At 46.2% G+C, this 15,614-nt stretch overlaps 1 protein-coding gene across 2 annotated transcripts in view; it reads right to left on the reverse strand.

Moving 5' to 3' along the window:
- The window catches only part of HS1BP3 (HCLS1 binding protein 3), a 78,971-nt gene that overhangs the window by 37,874 nt on the left and 25,483 nt on the right, over positions 1 to 15,614 (reverse strand). The gene's annotated exons all lie outside the window — the stretch shown is intronic.

Here is a 15,614-nt window from a genome sequence, read left to right on the forward strand (position 1 = left end):
CACTCTGGGAAGGGAAAAGCAAAAAATTTCCATCTTAGCTCCAACAGAGCCCACACAGAGTTTTGTTTAACACATCAGAAAGGAACAGCTGTAGGTTGTACTTTATGCTATGCCTGTTTTTCATGGCACAGTTCCTAAAACACAATTTCTAAACACATTTTCTATCGACAATAACCTCTGCAGGATCAGATAATGTGCAGTAACACTTACTATTCCAGCAGCACTTTGCAGAGACTGGAGACAGATCAGATCAGCAAGGCCTCTATGGTTCCATATGCCCAGAGAATCATTATTTTATACAACATGCGTCTGATACAGCTATATGATTTATTACGGGATTTTCCCCTTGCTCCCACATAGCTAACTGATGGTGTGCTACGGTCTCTCACTGCAGGCTCTCCCCTCCCCCTTTCCTTCATTTGGGGATAAGGATTTGGTGGGGGTGGGGAAGGGAGTAGATGCAACAGGGAGCACGTGTGTGTGACAAGGAGCACAAATAGGTTTTCATGGACCCACAGATACAAACCATAAGCATTTGAATCCCAAGCAATCTCTCCATTGGGGAGTGAGGTGGAAAGAGGCCTGTGGCTGTGTGTGGGCCCGCTCAGGAAGAGCTCCTTGTTGCTGACTCAGTGTGTGAACTTGGGCAAGTAGTTTGACCTTTCAGTGCCTCAGTTTACTCACCTGCAAAACTGAGATAATGGGCCAGGTCCTCAGCTGGTGTAACTTGGTGCCCAGCCAGTACAGCCAATGCAAATTTACATCAGTGGAGAATCTGGCCCAATAATGTTTGTCTACTGTTAATTTATAGCACCGCTGTGAGTAACTAATGTTCATAAAATGCCTGGCAATCCTTTGGACAAAAGGCACTGTGCAGTAAAGAAAGTACATGATTATTCTACCCTGATGTAATGAACCAACCTTATCTGGAATAAATACTGATGACAAAAAGAGCAAAGATGTAAAAAACAAATACACCATTTAGTTTTTGCTTTAGTGGTTATTCTTGCCATGTCATTAATTCAGGGTAAATTATATGAACTTCTGCTAAAAATCAACAAAATTTCCATATCCAGATCCGTAAGCTGAAGTGTTTCTGATCAAAATTCAAACTTCCCTGCATAAATGTAAATGATTACCACTTCTATCTATCTTACCTCCTCATCTGACCCCATTATCATAGCATCTGAGTGCCTCAGCCTTTGAAGTATTTATCCTCAGAGCATCCCTGGGAGGTAGGAACGTACTGTTCCCATTTTACACATGGGGAACGGTCAGAGGGTGCCCTCCTCACAGCTGTAGCACCTCCTTCTGGTCATGTCTTGGGATTAGCTCTGCCAGGCCGATGCCCCTTCTTGCAGTTGGACTCTGTCACTCTCCCTGTGTCTCATTCTCTCAGGGCTCGGCTTCACCTGCTCTGTGGCTTGGCTCTCTGGCCAAATCACTGTAGTCGTTCCTTTCTGGGATACCAAAGTGTCTTGGGGCCCACTGACCTAGGCAGCTTTCTCATTCACCCCCCCTCTTAATGGTGCCACTTCAGCAGTGCCTGGCAGGGGAACCCAGGCCCACTCTTTACACTAGGTTCCAGCCCAGAGACCCTACAACAAGCAGCCAAGGTCTGCACAGTCCTGAACCTCACTGCTGTATCACTGGGCTATTTCCTACTTTGCCTTCTCTCTAACCCTGAAAGTGACCACAGCCTCACTCTCTGCAGCTCCCATCTGCCCTCAGCCGCTGGGCTTTATACAGGCTCCTCCTCTTCCTGTCCAGATAAGCCTCATCTGTAATTAGTCCTTGCCCCGTGGCTCCTCCTCCAGGTGCAGCCTAGGCAATTAATTGGCCCACCTAACCACCTTAACTCCTTTAGGCTTGTGTGGGGTGCACACCCCATGACAAGAACTGAGGTACAGAGGGGCTCAGTGACTTGCCCACGGTCACAAAGGAAGTTTGTGACAGAGCAGAGAATTGAAACCAGTTAGAACTGGTTGGAAAAATACTAACTATGCAGTTTTTCAGTGGAATGGCCTACTGAAATCAAAACATTCAACAGAGATGGTTCGATTTAGACCAAGTTTCTCTAGAAACCAGCCAAGGTTCTTATGGGAAGCTGGCTGGTTTCCTGCTAGCTTGCTTGCCTGGCTTCTCAGCAGCCCAGACTGAGGAGCCCAGGCTGGCCGGGTCTGCAGCTCTGGAGCAGATTGCCCGCAAGTCAGGGACCCCACATCCATCCCCTTTTGCAGAGAATGTAATTTTTTTTTGTAAATATAAAATAGCAAAATCCTCCATGAAATGGAAATATCTTTCTCCATCCAGCTCTAAAATCAGTTCTCCAGAGTCCCAGGTTAGTGCCCCCAGCACACACTGGACCACCTTTCCTCTCTACTTAATTCATAAACTCTTTTGGGAAGGGACTGCTTGTTTATAATATTTGTACAGAGCCTAGCACAGTGGGGGCCTCTAAGTATTACTGGAATACAAGTAATAAATAATAACAATAGAGGGTCAAATCTAATTGCCCTTGAAATAAATGGAAAGACTCAGTGGAAGCTGGATTTAGATCTCAAGGCCTAGATTCTTAAAAGGTATCTAGGCCTTACTTGTGCTCAGCATTACAATGCCTAACTGATTTAGGAGCTTAAACCTCATTTTCAAGTGGTACTCGAACAAGAACTTCTATGACAAGCTCTTTACACTCAGGTCTGGCTCATGTAAAAAGTATAGCCAAGCAGCAAACCTGTCACAGAATTGAAAAACAAGACCTCTTTAGCAAATGGATTGAGATAATCTTGTGAGGTCAAGAGGCAGTGCTGTGTGTTCAAGGAAGCTTTCAAGACTCTTCTAAGTAAACATTATTCCAGACAAAAATATTTGCAGTTTCAACAAAGGAGAGCACAGAATCGGTTTGGAAATCATCTCTCTACTTGGCTGCTCCAACCAGTTTAGCTACCATGTTTGGCTAACAGCAGAGTTGCGAGGGAAAGCAGCACTGGAGATAGCAAACCTAGTACAGATTCAAATAAATGGACTGTTGTTTCAAGAATTTAGTTATTTATGTGAGGGATTTTAGCAAATGATTTCAATCTGTGCACTTGGTCCACTGCTTCTTATCTTAAGTCCTACTTATATTCCCAGCTATAGTTAATCAAATGTTAGAATAAAAGCCTTAAAATTCCACCTGGGGACTTTTTCATTTATGTACTTATTTTTCCTTTTAGTGCCCACGAAACATCTTGAACTATTGGAAAGTGTGATGGGGCGCCTGCCGCACACTGGGCTCTAAGGGGTTAATAGAGCCCTTGGGAGGCTGCACAGGAGGCAGCCAATCCGAGAGGAGCTGTGAGGAGCAGCCAATCAGGGCCGGGCAGGCCCATATAAAAAGGGCTGCAGAACAGAGAACTACACTCCCTGGAGCTTGAGGAGGGAGGTGGACTAGCTCCCTTACAGGCTGAAGGCAGCAAGCACCCTGGACAGAGCAGTGCTGCAGGCAGAGACCCAGAGAGCTAAAGGCAGCTCCTGGTGGGCTGCAGACATTTGCAGGCTGAGGCCCTGAGGCAAGGGCAAAGTGAGTGCTGCAGCTGTGGGGAAGTGGCCCAGGGAAATCTACTGAGCAGTTGGAGGGGGCTCTGCAAGTAACGGCCATCTGCAGGGTCCCTGGGCCAGGACCTGGAGTAGTGGGCAGGCCTGGGTCCGAACTCCCACTTGCCACTGAGGAAGTGGCTGGACTGAGGGCCTGCGATACTGTCCCCTGAAACGGGGAGGGAGCACAGAGTGTGGCACAGCCGGAGGGCTATGTCCTGAACAGGACGCTGCAGTCCTGGGAGTGACGTGGGTCTCTGGAGCAGAAGCAATGGTGGTGAGACATCACCAGAAGAGGGCACACTGGGGTACACAGCTGATCTCCAGGACAGCCAGCAGGAGGCGCCGCAGTGGTGAGTCCCGTCCTGTCACAGGAGGGCATCTAGCACAGCCTGCTGCTAGGCAAGCTTCCTCAACCCTGAACTTGCTTCACACATGATCAGTCCTTGTCCTCTCTCCTGAGACTGCTACGGGGGGGTTAGTCATGGCTGCAGGAGTTTTCAATGACAGTCACTCCTGTCTACTAGGATCTGGACAGAGGCTGGCCGTTCGTTGTAGATATTCCGCTCAACATGAAAAAGCATTTGGAGGTTGTTCCAAAAACCCACTGAAGTTAATGGAAAGATTCCCATGAACTTCAGTGCCCTTCATCATCGTTAATAACAGCCTGGAGTTGATTTTGCATTTCTAGAGTGCCTTCCATTACAGGATCTCAAAGCTTTTGGCAGAGCTGAATTCAGCTCACAAACCCACCTACAAAGTAAGTATTAACCTCTGTTTTCCCATTGGGAAACCAAGGCATACAGCTGTTAAATGACTTACCCAAGATCACCTTGTGCCAGATCCAGGAGCAGAACCTACATTTGCCAATTCCCAGATCTGTACTTTAAATTCTGTACTTTTACAAGGCCATTCTTCCTCCTTGAGCTGGCAGTCTAGATGTGAAAAATTCCATAGTGTGTTACCAGACTACAGATCAATCCAATTACCACAGGAGAATCTGATCCTAGACTGCTTTAACTTGCACCAGCTAATAACTGTATAGTTATACCAGACAATTAATGGCACTTCTGGACATGTTTTATGGTTTGCTCCCAAAAATCATTTTGCAATGGCCAATTCTTTGGTCCTTAAAAATAGGGTAAATATCTTTGTAGCAGGTATGTTGGGACAGGATTAATAGATTCTAGGACTGGAAGGGACCTCGAGAGGTCAGAGTCCAGTCCCCTGCCCTCATGGCAGGACCAAATACTATCTAGACCCTCCTGGATAGACATTTATCTAACCTACTCTTAAATATCTCCAGAGATGGAGATTCCACATCCTCCCTAGGCAATTTATTCCAGTGTTTAACCACCGTGACAGTTAAGAACTTTTTCCTAATGTCCAACCTAAACCTCCCTTGCTGCAGTTTAAGCCCATTGCTTCTTGTTCTATCCTTAGAGGCTAAGGTGAACAAGTTTTCTCCCTCCTCCTTATGACACCCTTTTAGATACCTGAAAACTGCTATCATGTCCCCTCTCAGTCTTCTCTTTTCCAGACTAAACAAACCCAGTTCTTTCAGCCTTCCTGCATAGGTCATGTTCTCAAGACCTTTAATCATTCTTGTTGCTCTTCTCTGGACCCTCTCCAATTTCTCCATCTTTCTTGAAATGCGGTGCCTAGAACTGGACACAATACGCCAGTTGACACCGAGCCAGCGCAGAGTACAGCAGAAGAATGACTTCTCGTGTCTTGCTCACAACACACCTGTTCATGCATCCCAGAATCATGTTTGCTTTTTTTTGCAACAGCATCACATAGAACCAACCAATGGAGACCATAGAACCAAGGTTCAGTCTGTTGGGTTGGGCACTTAATTGTTCAGATCAGTGGTCCCCAACGCGGTGCCCATGGGCGCCATCTTAATGCGGCCGCGTCCTGGCCCCCGGGAGAGCACCCACCGAAATGCTGCGGAATTTCAGCGGCATTTCGGCAGGGACGCCTCTCAATGACGACGCTTGCCGCCAAGTGATGTCATCGAGAGGCGTTATTCCCGAATTTCGGCGGCACCGCCTCTCGATGACGTCGCTTGTCGACGGCAAGCGGCATCATCCAGAGGCGTCGCCACCGCAGTGGTCCTTCGGCTGGCACCCGCCAGTCAAAAAGGTTGGGGACCACTGATTCAGATGGATGGGGATGCAAGATCTGCCACAGGTATTTAAACTGAAGGAACATTCACTCCCACAAACAGGCTTCTTTCAAAGCAAATGATTCATTTAAACTCATGAAATAGAAAACAGGTAATTGAAATTCATCCCCTATTAGCAATTTGTCTCAGCTACAAAGCAGTTCCCTAGATCTATTGATTAAACATTTCCTGTGGCTCAGTACAGACATCAGGCTAATCAATGAGATAATGCTTTTTTTTTTTTTAATTCTAATTGAGGGCTTGAGTCAACCCATTATGCTAAAGCCCATGAGACAAAGCATGTCTAAAAGCTGCCCAATTACATCATGCTTGGCTCTCATAACAAAGCTGGAGTATAAAGGGACTTTGGATTTTGTTTAGCTGTGAAATTACCCTGCACAGTTTTTAAGGAATCTGCTGCTTTCTACATATTTACATCACTTAGCCTAAGACTTGTTCTCTATGCTTGCAAGGCTGTTTTCTGTAGCTTCTGCTTGACTTTCATGTTATGTTTTGTTCTACATGGCTACAGGTGACTCTCTATATTATTGTTAAATAAGAAGAAAGAACCATAGAATGAGGGAAAACAACAGAGAGGTTTGCCAAAAGGATTATAGAAATTATTTAACAGTCTGTTCAAACTAGTAGCAATATTATTGCAGTTTTATTAACTGGTAGTATTTGGTTCTCTGCCATTCTTTTATACACAAAGTGGGTGGCAAATTTTATTGTTTTATATATTAAAATATTACAAACAAGGAATAGGATCCACTGAAGATCTCATGGCAATTTTTTCAAAAGCAGAGGTACCTACTGCAGCAAATTCCAACTTAGATACTTCTATTACATCTACCTACAATTCTCCCAGCATTTCCCTTGGATAAGGTATTCTCCACTAATTTTTCTAGGCTGCAGTGTGGTGGTGCTATAAAGTAGTAAACAATCACTGAGTTTTACCCCAGAAGTAGCTGCATTTTTATTCTGGATGAAGAGATCACACTATACAGAGTGCCGTTTAAACTTGCATAGCTCTTTGTAATCCTCTGGGATGAGAAAGTAATTTTGGTGTTTATATAACCTATTTATAAGCACTACCAAATATATTCTGGGGTCTAATCAGAAGGAAAATGAAGCATACTAAAATAATTTACTTAAATTCCTTCCCAAAGGATCTTGAAGTGCTTTACAAACTTTAATTATATACATAAATTTGGAATAACTCTATCCATCTATGAAATGCACATACCGCTGTGCTAAAATATGGCAACTGCTTAAGACTACAACAGCAATTCTCCCCAGAGCCTGGGAAATAATGACCAGAGGATTTTTTATAAACAGAAATTTAACAATAGATCAAGAGATGCACATGCAGCAGCAGAATGTGCCCTCACTAAAAGCTTGCTCCGATATTGGTACCTCACTGACAGAGGAAAAACTGAAATTTGTCCCAGGAATAGGAAAGCCATTAATTATATCTGAAAAGAAAAAAAAGGAATACACAGAGACCAATTTTAGGTTCCTAAATTATCCTAAAGCAGACATTTTGCTACATGGTTAGCACCTCAATGCCAATTTGAGAACTCTGGCATCCAATTCAGAATGCCTATTCACTATTTTTCTTTTTGCATTTGGCTGCCACATTTGATATCCTGAATGAGCAGCAGTGGATGGAACATGGGAGTGGGAGTCAGGAACTCCCAAATTCAAATCCAAGTGCCTAACCAGACGTGAGCTGTGACCTTCAGGGAGCATATTTATACTGAGGAAGAAACCATTACAGGGAGCATGAGTTATAGGTGATGGTTGGTTCTTCTGATTGAGAGGACCCACAGAGGAAAGGTTCTATAACTAGGGCCGTACCAAATTCAGGGTCCCCTCTGGTCAATTTCACAGTCATAGGATTTTTTAAATTGTTAATGTCGTGATTTCAGCTATTTAAATCTGAAATGTCACGGTGTTGTAATTGTAGAGGTCCTGACCCAAAAAGGAGTTGGGGGGGGAGGGTCGCAAGGTTATTGTAGGCGGGGTTCCGGTACTGCTACCCTTACTTCTGCGCTGCTGCTGGCGGCGGCACTGCCAGCTCTGAAGGCAGAGCCACCGCCAGCAGCAGCACCAGGGCCGCCCAGAGGGGGGGGAAGAGGGGCAATTTGCCCCAGGCTCCGGGCCCCAAAGGGGCCCCCACCAGAGTTTTTCGGGGCCCCCGGAGCGGGGTCCTTCACTCGCTCCGGGGGGCCCGGAAAACTCTTGCGGGGCCGGGTGCAGAAGCTTCTTCTGCTCCCTTCTCCGCAGGTCCTTCGCTCGGGCGGACGACCCCTGCTGGTGAATTACCGCCGAAGATGGAGCGGGACCCGCCGCCAAGTTCAGCTTGGTCTTCAGCGGTAATTCGGTGGCGGGGGACCCTTCCCTTCCGGGACCCGCGCCGAAAGGCCCCCAGCGCGGGGGGCCCCTCCGCCAAATTACTGCCGGCGGGCGGGTCCCGCTAAGGCCCTGAGCAGCACAGAAGTAAGGATGGCAGGGTATGGGATTGCCACCTTTACTTCTGCACTGCAGCCTGTAGAGCTGGGCCCTCAGTCAGCAGCTGCCACTCTCCAGTCCCCCAGCTCTGAAGACAGCACAGAAGTAAGGATGGTAATACCAACCTCCCCCCCCAAAATAACCTTGTGACCCCACGCCCACCTTTTGGGTCAGCACCCCTTATTTGAGAAACACTGCTCTCCCCTGTGAAATCTGTAGAGTACAGAGTAAAAGCACACAAAAGACCCGCTTTCATGGGGGAAACCAGATTTCACAGTCTATGATGCATTGTTCAGAGACGTAAATTTGGTAGGGCCCTATCTATAACCCATGACCCACTCCCTGAGCCATCCAGTCCCCCTGTATAGCACTCCACACCAATTACATCATGCTCTGCTTGGACAGGAAAAATCCCTTTCTGACTCTTGCAGCAATTATTGAGTGACGAAGCAGTGCCAGAAGTGGAGTGAGGGCGCCATGGGGTTTAGCATGTGGCTTATTAGCTCAACTCTATTTTGCTCTAAAGCAGGATTTGCTTGTTTGTTTTTAAATAATCTTCCCACCCCCAACCCTTATACACACAGAAACTGTGTGGCAATTTTTATTGTTTCAAATATTAAAAACAAGGAATAGGCTCCACTGAAGATCTCATGGCAATCTTTTCAAAAGCAGAGATACCTATTGCAACAAACTCCAACTTAGATACTTCTATAATATCTACACTATCCTTCCCCAGAGGGTTTATCGGTCTCTAGGACAAAGTGTATTAAAGCAGGGACAATGTACAAGAATGACAGCCAGCGTCAGGGAGTGGGATCCAGGCCCAGGAGGCGACAGGGAAACAAACAGTGGGAGGAGTCCATAATGGGGACAAAAAGTTATGTAGCAAAGAAAGACAAACAAGGAACAGAAGGTGATGAAACAGGTGGGAGTCAGGCTGTGCAAAGCCTTTAAGGTCCTCAGTTTTGATGCAGACGGAAAGGGGAAGCCCATGATGGGATCTGAATCAAGGGGATATCCAAGAAATGAACACAGTTAAAATACAGCTCAATCTGTATCAACAGACATACAGATAAACTACAGCAATAAAATTCCTAGAGGAATGAGAGCACCTCTCCCATGCTCCTCCTATCTACTAGGTTTGAAAGGGATCAGAAATGCTATGCCCGACGTTTAAAAACAGCAGGGGAGCCTATCCAAAAAAACATTTAATCAAAGATTTTTTAGAACTGATCTCATGAGGCTGAGAACTGAGGCTCCAAATAAAGCCAAAGGAAGCTGGCTTAAAGGGGAGTGGCTCAGCCCCTCTCCGGATCAGCAATACACACGCCACAGTTTAAAAAAAAAAAAGAGCTATGGCACCAAGCCACTGTCTCCAATTTGAAAATCTCTTCAGGTTGTTGCCCTAAAATGTTTCACAAGAGGACGGAATGGACAGGAGGAACGGAAGGGTTGTTTAATGGGATTTGTAAGTTGCAGTTCCGACAGCAACTGGATTGGAAACAGCACAAATATTTGTGTCACTTGGCAGCAGTGATGTCCAAGCATGGTTTGCGACCTTCACTGGTGACTCAACAACTGACAGCAAATAAAGATCTGCCTGTTTAGAACTCTAAAGGCTTCACAGCTGTGTGCCTGGATGTACAGGCTGCCCTACAACTGCACGCTAGGAAAATACAGCATTTGAACGGCGTTCTCCTTTGCTTGTTTTTCTTGTCCAAAGTACATTTAAACAACCACCTTGTAACATGGGCCTTCCCCTTTCCTTGCTGCCTGGGCCCCAGTTCCTAATGATAGTGCCCTGGCAGAAGAGAATGGGACAGAGCAGCAGGGTCATTGCTAATGTGGGAGAGTTCAACTGGATTCAGAGGAGAAATCATACACATTGCTATCCACGGCCCAAAGACGAGGGTGACCAGATGTCCTGTTTTTAATGGGACAGTCTCGTATTTAAGCATTCTTCCAGATAGCCTGACTTTTTGTTAAATATGGGCCAATTGTCCTGTATTTGCTGGGATCGCAGCATGGAGCCAGCAGCGGGGGGTAGCAAGCGGCCCTGACGCCCCCCTTTGCTCTCGCCAGCTCACACCCATGACGGAATCTCACTTGCCGCCTTCTCCAGAGGCAGTGCCAGGGATGGGCAGTGACAGCACGGCCAAGAGCAGCCCAGACTCCACTACTCCCCCTGTTCCTGCTGCTGCACCTGCTGTGCTGCCATCAGCTCCCACCTTGCATGGGGGAGAAGCCAGGGCCGGGCGTGCCCTCCCTCCTCCATGCACCTGCTCTGCTCCCTGCTCCCCCGGGCAGAGGGGGCAGTGGGAGCAGGCTGTGAGCAGCGTTTCACCTCACACGTGGGACCCCTAGTGGGGAGTGGAGGAACGGGGGATCATGACAATGCCAGCCCTGCACTGGAGGGAGGGCTAGGAAGAGCGGATCGGGCTGGCCAGCCTGCCCCACAGGCAGGGGGACAAGGGGTCCTCAGGCAGCCCCATGCGCAGGCAGGCAATGCGGGGGGGCGGGGCGGGGAGGAGTGGCTCGGACCACCAGCCCTGCAGGCAGGTGGCGGGCGGGGCTCGGACCACCAGCCCTGCATGTGGTGGAGGGGCTTGGAGGACCAGCCTCATACACAGGGGAGAAGGGTGGGGGGGGGTCAAACCAGCCCCAGGGGGGGCGGAGAGGATCACAGGGGGGTCGCAGGCAAGCAGTTGGGTGCTCGGACCAGGTTGGGGAGTCGCAGGTGGGTAAGTAGGGGGGGTCAAATGGGGGGCGGTTCACATGGAGGCAGCGGGATGGCTCGAGCCAAGCCAAGAGCATTGGGGCTGGGTGACCTCAGGGAGGGCTTAGGCCAGCCTGGGGGTGTCCGATTTTCCCTTTGGGAAAATATGGTCACCCTACCAAAGACCCATAACAAACTGCTAACATAGGACCAAATACAACTGAATTCACGGGGCGACGGAGAGGGGGGAGAATGCAAGGGGGAGTGTTTCTGAGGTCTAGACACAGTTTAACACTTTTAAGATGGTTTGAGCTGCTTGCTTGTAACCTAGGCTTTTTCTGCTCCTTCGTGGCAGGTATATTGACAGAGTTTATGGTACTCAAGCCTCTGTTCTATACAATAAATAAAAAACAAGATGTGATTAGCAATTATCTTTGAAAAGTCATGGAAGATGGGAGACATTCCAGAAAACTGGAAAAGGGCAAATATAGTGTCCATCTATAAAAAGGGAAATAAGGACAATCTGGGGAATTACAGACCAGTCAGCTTAACTTCTTTACCCAGAAAGATAATCGAGCAAATAATTAAGCAATCAATTTGCAAACATCTAGAAGATAATAAGGTGATAAATAACACTCAGCATGGTTTTGTCAAGAACATATCATGTCAAACCAACCTGACAGCTTTCTTTGACAGGGTAACAAGCCTTGCAGATAGGGGGGAAGCAGTAGATGTGGTATATCTTGACTTTAGTAAGGCTTTTGATACTGTCTTGTATGACTTTCTCATAAACAAACTAGGGAAATGCAACCTAGATGGAGCTACCATAAAGTGGGTGCATAACTGGTTAGAAAATTGTTCCCAGAGAGTAGTTAACAGTGGTTCACAGTCATGCTGAAAGGGCATAATGAGTGGGGTCCCGCAGAGATCAGTTCTGGGTCCGGTTCTGTTCAATATCTTCCTCAATGATTTAGATAATGGCATAGAGAGTACACTTATAAAGTCTGTGGACGATACCAAGCTGGGAGGGGTTGCAAGTGCTTTGGAGGATAGGATTAAAATTCAAAATGATCTGGACAAACAGGAGTAATGGTCTGAAGTAAATAGGATGAAATTCAATAAGAATAAATGCAAAGTACTCCTCTTATGAAGAAACAATCAGTTGCACACATACAAAATGGGAAATGACTGCCTAGGAAGGAATACTGCAAAAAGGGATCTGGGGGGGTCATAGTGGATCACAAGCTAAATATGAGTCAACAATGTAACACTGTTGCAAAAAAAGCAAACATCATTCTGGGATGTATTAGCAGGAGTGTTGTAAGCAAGACATGAGACGTAATTCTTCCACTCTACTCCGCGCTGATTAGGCCTCAACTGGAGTATTGTGTCCAGTTCTGGGCGCCACATTTCAGGAAAGATGTGGACACATTGGAGAAAGTCCAGAGAAGAGGAACAAAAATGATTAAAGATCTAGAAAACATGACCTATGAGTGAAGATTGAAAAAACTGTGTTTGTTTAGTATGGAGAAGAGAAGACTGAGAGGGGACATGATAACAGTTTTCAAGGTCCCTTCCAGTTCTATGATTCTTTGATAATTTCCCCTAATATATGAAGAAGCCACTGTTATCTAGGAAGTTTGCAAAATCCACCTCTGAAAAAGTAACTTGTACATTTACACTATAGATCATAACTGCTCCAGAGCCAACTGGGCCTTTACATTCACATGTGCAGATAAAACATTACAACCGACAAAGGGCAGAAAACTCCAGAGTTAAGGCTAAAGATCTGCCTTCATCTCAGGAACTGGGTTTTCTTTCTGGACCTTACATAGTTCATTCACAGGAGCCCCAGAACAGTGGGAGATTGTAAAAGGTGTATCTACAGGCTATCAACATGTACAGATGTCATTTCTGTGGGGGAGGGGAGTAACTGGCTGGTATTTATATATTTTATAGTGGTAAAAACCAGGCCATTTTACTTGAGATGTTACTGTGAAATTTAATTATGGCAGAGTGCCTGAAGCCAGGGTTCAACATTTATGTTTTTGTACAGCGCTACGCACAATGGGGTCCTGGGTTTCTAAGTACCACAGTAATACAAATAAATAATAAAGAAAGATCTATAGCACAAGATCAGTAGTGCAGGCACAAAAGGAGCTGCTCAAGACATGAGGCCTGGTTCTGATCTCCATTTCCTTGGTGTCAAATGGGAGTTACTTCCTCTGAAGCTGGTGGACTTACACCACTGCAGCAGCAGCATAAGATCAGATTCAGGCGGATCTTTTCAACTTTAAATTTCTGGCTTTTGTAACACCCTTAATATTGGTGCTTTGTGCACAACATTTTAAAAGAAAAAGAACAAGATTAGCTGGATGCCAGAACAGCCACCTGTCAAACTTGAGTTTACTGTTCAAAGCATTTGATTTTTAAAAAAATTCATCAACAATACAGAGATTCCCACTGTAGCTGAGTACATATTTTTAAGTGCCTTATTTGCTCTTACTTAGACAAAACTCCACTGATTTCAGCAAGAATGTTACTTTGTTAGGAAGTGTTGAACAGGAAGCTAAATGGGGATTAAGTGCCAGATCTGGTCATCTCTCAATACACTAAAGAGATCCAAAGATTCAGACATTTAGATGCATGTCAAACCACCGCAGAACAGAAAAGCAAACTTTTTGTTTGTTTTGGCACTGTGAATTCTTTGCAGCTTATCTTTGGTATAAGTGGGAAATCCAACAATACATTTTCTAACTCAAAAGATCATTTTCCTATCCAAAAAAGGACAGCTTCTTTTGTAAGTTCACCAGCCGAGGATCATTTTGTGGGAAGTATTGCTATACCTAGAGTCTCACTGTAAACAGTAATTTAACCATTTTTTAAAAATCCATCTTTAAGAAAAAACAAGAAATAATTTGGATACTTGGCAAAGAACCGGGTAACAGTTAAAATATTTTAATGACAAGCAAGAAATGAAATACATTAAGTAAAAAGAACAATGTCTGAAAGTTAGTAATTGCAACTTGTTCTAATAGTGGCAATGAGCTCTAAAACATGCTTCCAGAATTAAACATTTCTGCTTGGCCCGACTGCAGCGTGGGAGACCTTAGGTTAAATCACTTTCAGATTTAAGTGCGAGAAGTAAAAGGAACGATCCATACCATGTCGCCATCCTAGGGAGGAACCAGTTCAGAGCAGTATTGCAGTCCTAAGCCAAGATTTTCAGAAGTAACTGGTGTCTGACTTGATGCACCTTAGGGTATGTCTACACTACCAGATTAGTTCGATTTAACTTAATTCGAATTTGTGGAATCGACCTTACAAAGTCGAATTTGTGTGTCCACTCTAAGGACACTAATTCGACTCTGTGAGTCCACACTAACGGGGCTAGCGTCGACATTGGAAGCGGTGCACTGTGGGAAGCTATCCCACAGTTCCCGCAGTCCCCGCTGCCCATTTGAATTTTGGGATTTCCCCACAATGCATGCTGGGGGAAAAAATATGTGTCGAGGGTGGTCTTGGGTAACTGTCATCATTCAACGTGCTTTCGGACGTCTCAAGGGGAGATGGAGGAGCTTACTGACTCGCTCGGATCTCAGCGAAACCAATATCCCCATTGTTATTGCAGCTTGCTGTGTGCTCCACAATCTCTGTGAGAGCAAGGGGGAGACCTTTATGGCGGGATGGGAGGTTGAGGCAAATCGCCTGGCTGCTGATTACGCTCAGCCAGACAGCCGTGCAATTAGAAGAGCCCAGCGGGAAGCGCTGTGCATCCGGGAGGCTTTGAAAGCGAGGTTCCTCAGCGAGCAGGGTAACCTGTGACTGTTCAGTTTCTTTACAGAGAAGCTGAACCTGCCCCTGCTTCAGTTACTGTTGACTTTCTTCTGCGGTTACATACCCCGTTCACCACGTTTCCCCCCTTCCAACACACGTTTAAAAATAAAGTTAATGGAACTTTGTTAATTAACAACGTTTTCTTTATTAATGAATTCGCGTTAAAGGGTTGAAACAGGGACGCAGACTGTGGTGGGTAGGGTGTGCAGTGATGTTAACACCGCTTCTACACTCGAGGAATGATAGGCTCCTGCTCCTAGAGCGGTCTGCAGTGCCGGACTGGTTGTTTCAACGGAGCCTGCCATCCCTCCTTTTCGGGACTCTGTGTGCAGGGGCTACGTGACCTTGTGGCGGGGGAGGACGGTAACAGATTCCCCTGCTGCGTGGCTCTGTGGTCCAGGACAAGGACCGCTACATACGTTCTGTAACCGCCCTCCCATGCCACAAAGTCACGTACCCCCCACCCACACAGAACATGGAAAACACCTCCCAGACCGACCAGGGTGCCTACTGACTGCACTGTGTGTGTGACCTGCTGTTGATCCTGCCCCCGTGTCTGTACCCTGGTAAAGGTGACTGTCCTATGCAATTAACAACCCCCTTCCCCCCACCCACAGACAGTCTTCTGTAGAAAAACTTGACAGAAATAGTAATTAACAGCAAACTACTTTTAATAATCAACTACACGGTTAGGGGATGAAACTGGGATTGGGGCTTCGGTGAGCCAGGAAGGGAAGGACTTCTCAACATTTAGGGAATGAGAGACTTCTTGTATTTGTGCACTCTGCAGGGGTGCAGTGA

Source organism: Mauremys reevesii, linkage group 3 (genome assembly GCF_016161935.1).
Source record: "Mauremys reevesii isolate NIE-2019 linkage group 3, ASM1616193v1, whole genome shotgun sequence".
In the NCBI taxonomy this organism is placed as follows: Eukaryota; Metazoa; Chordata; order Testudines; family Geoemydidae; genus Mauremys; species Mauremys reevesii.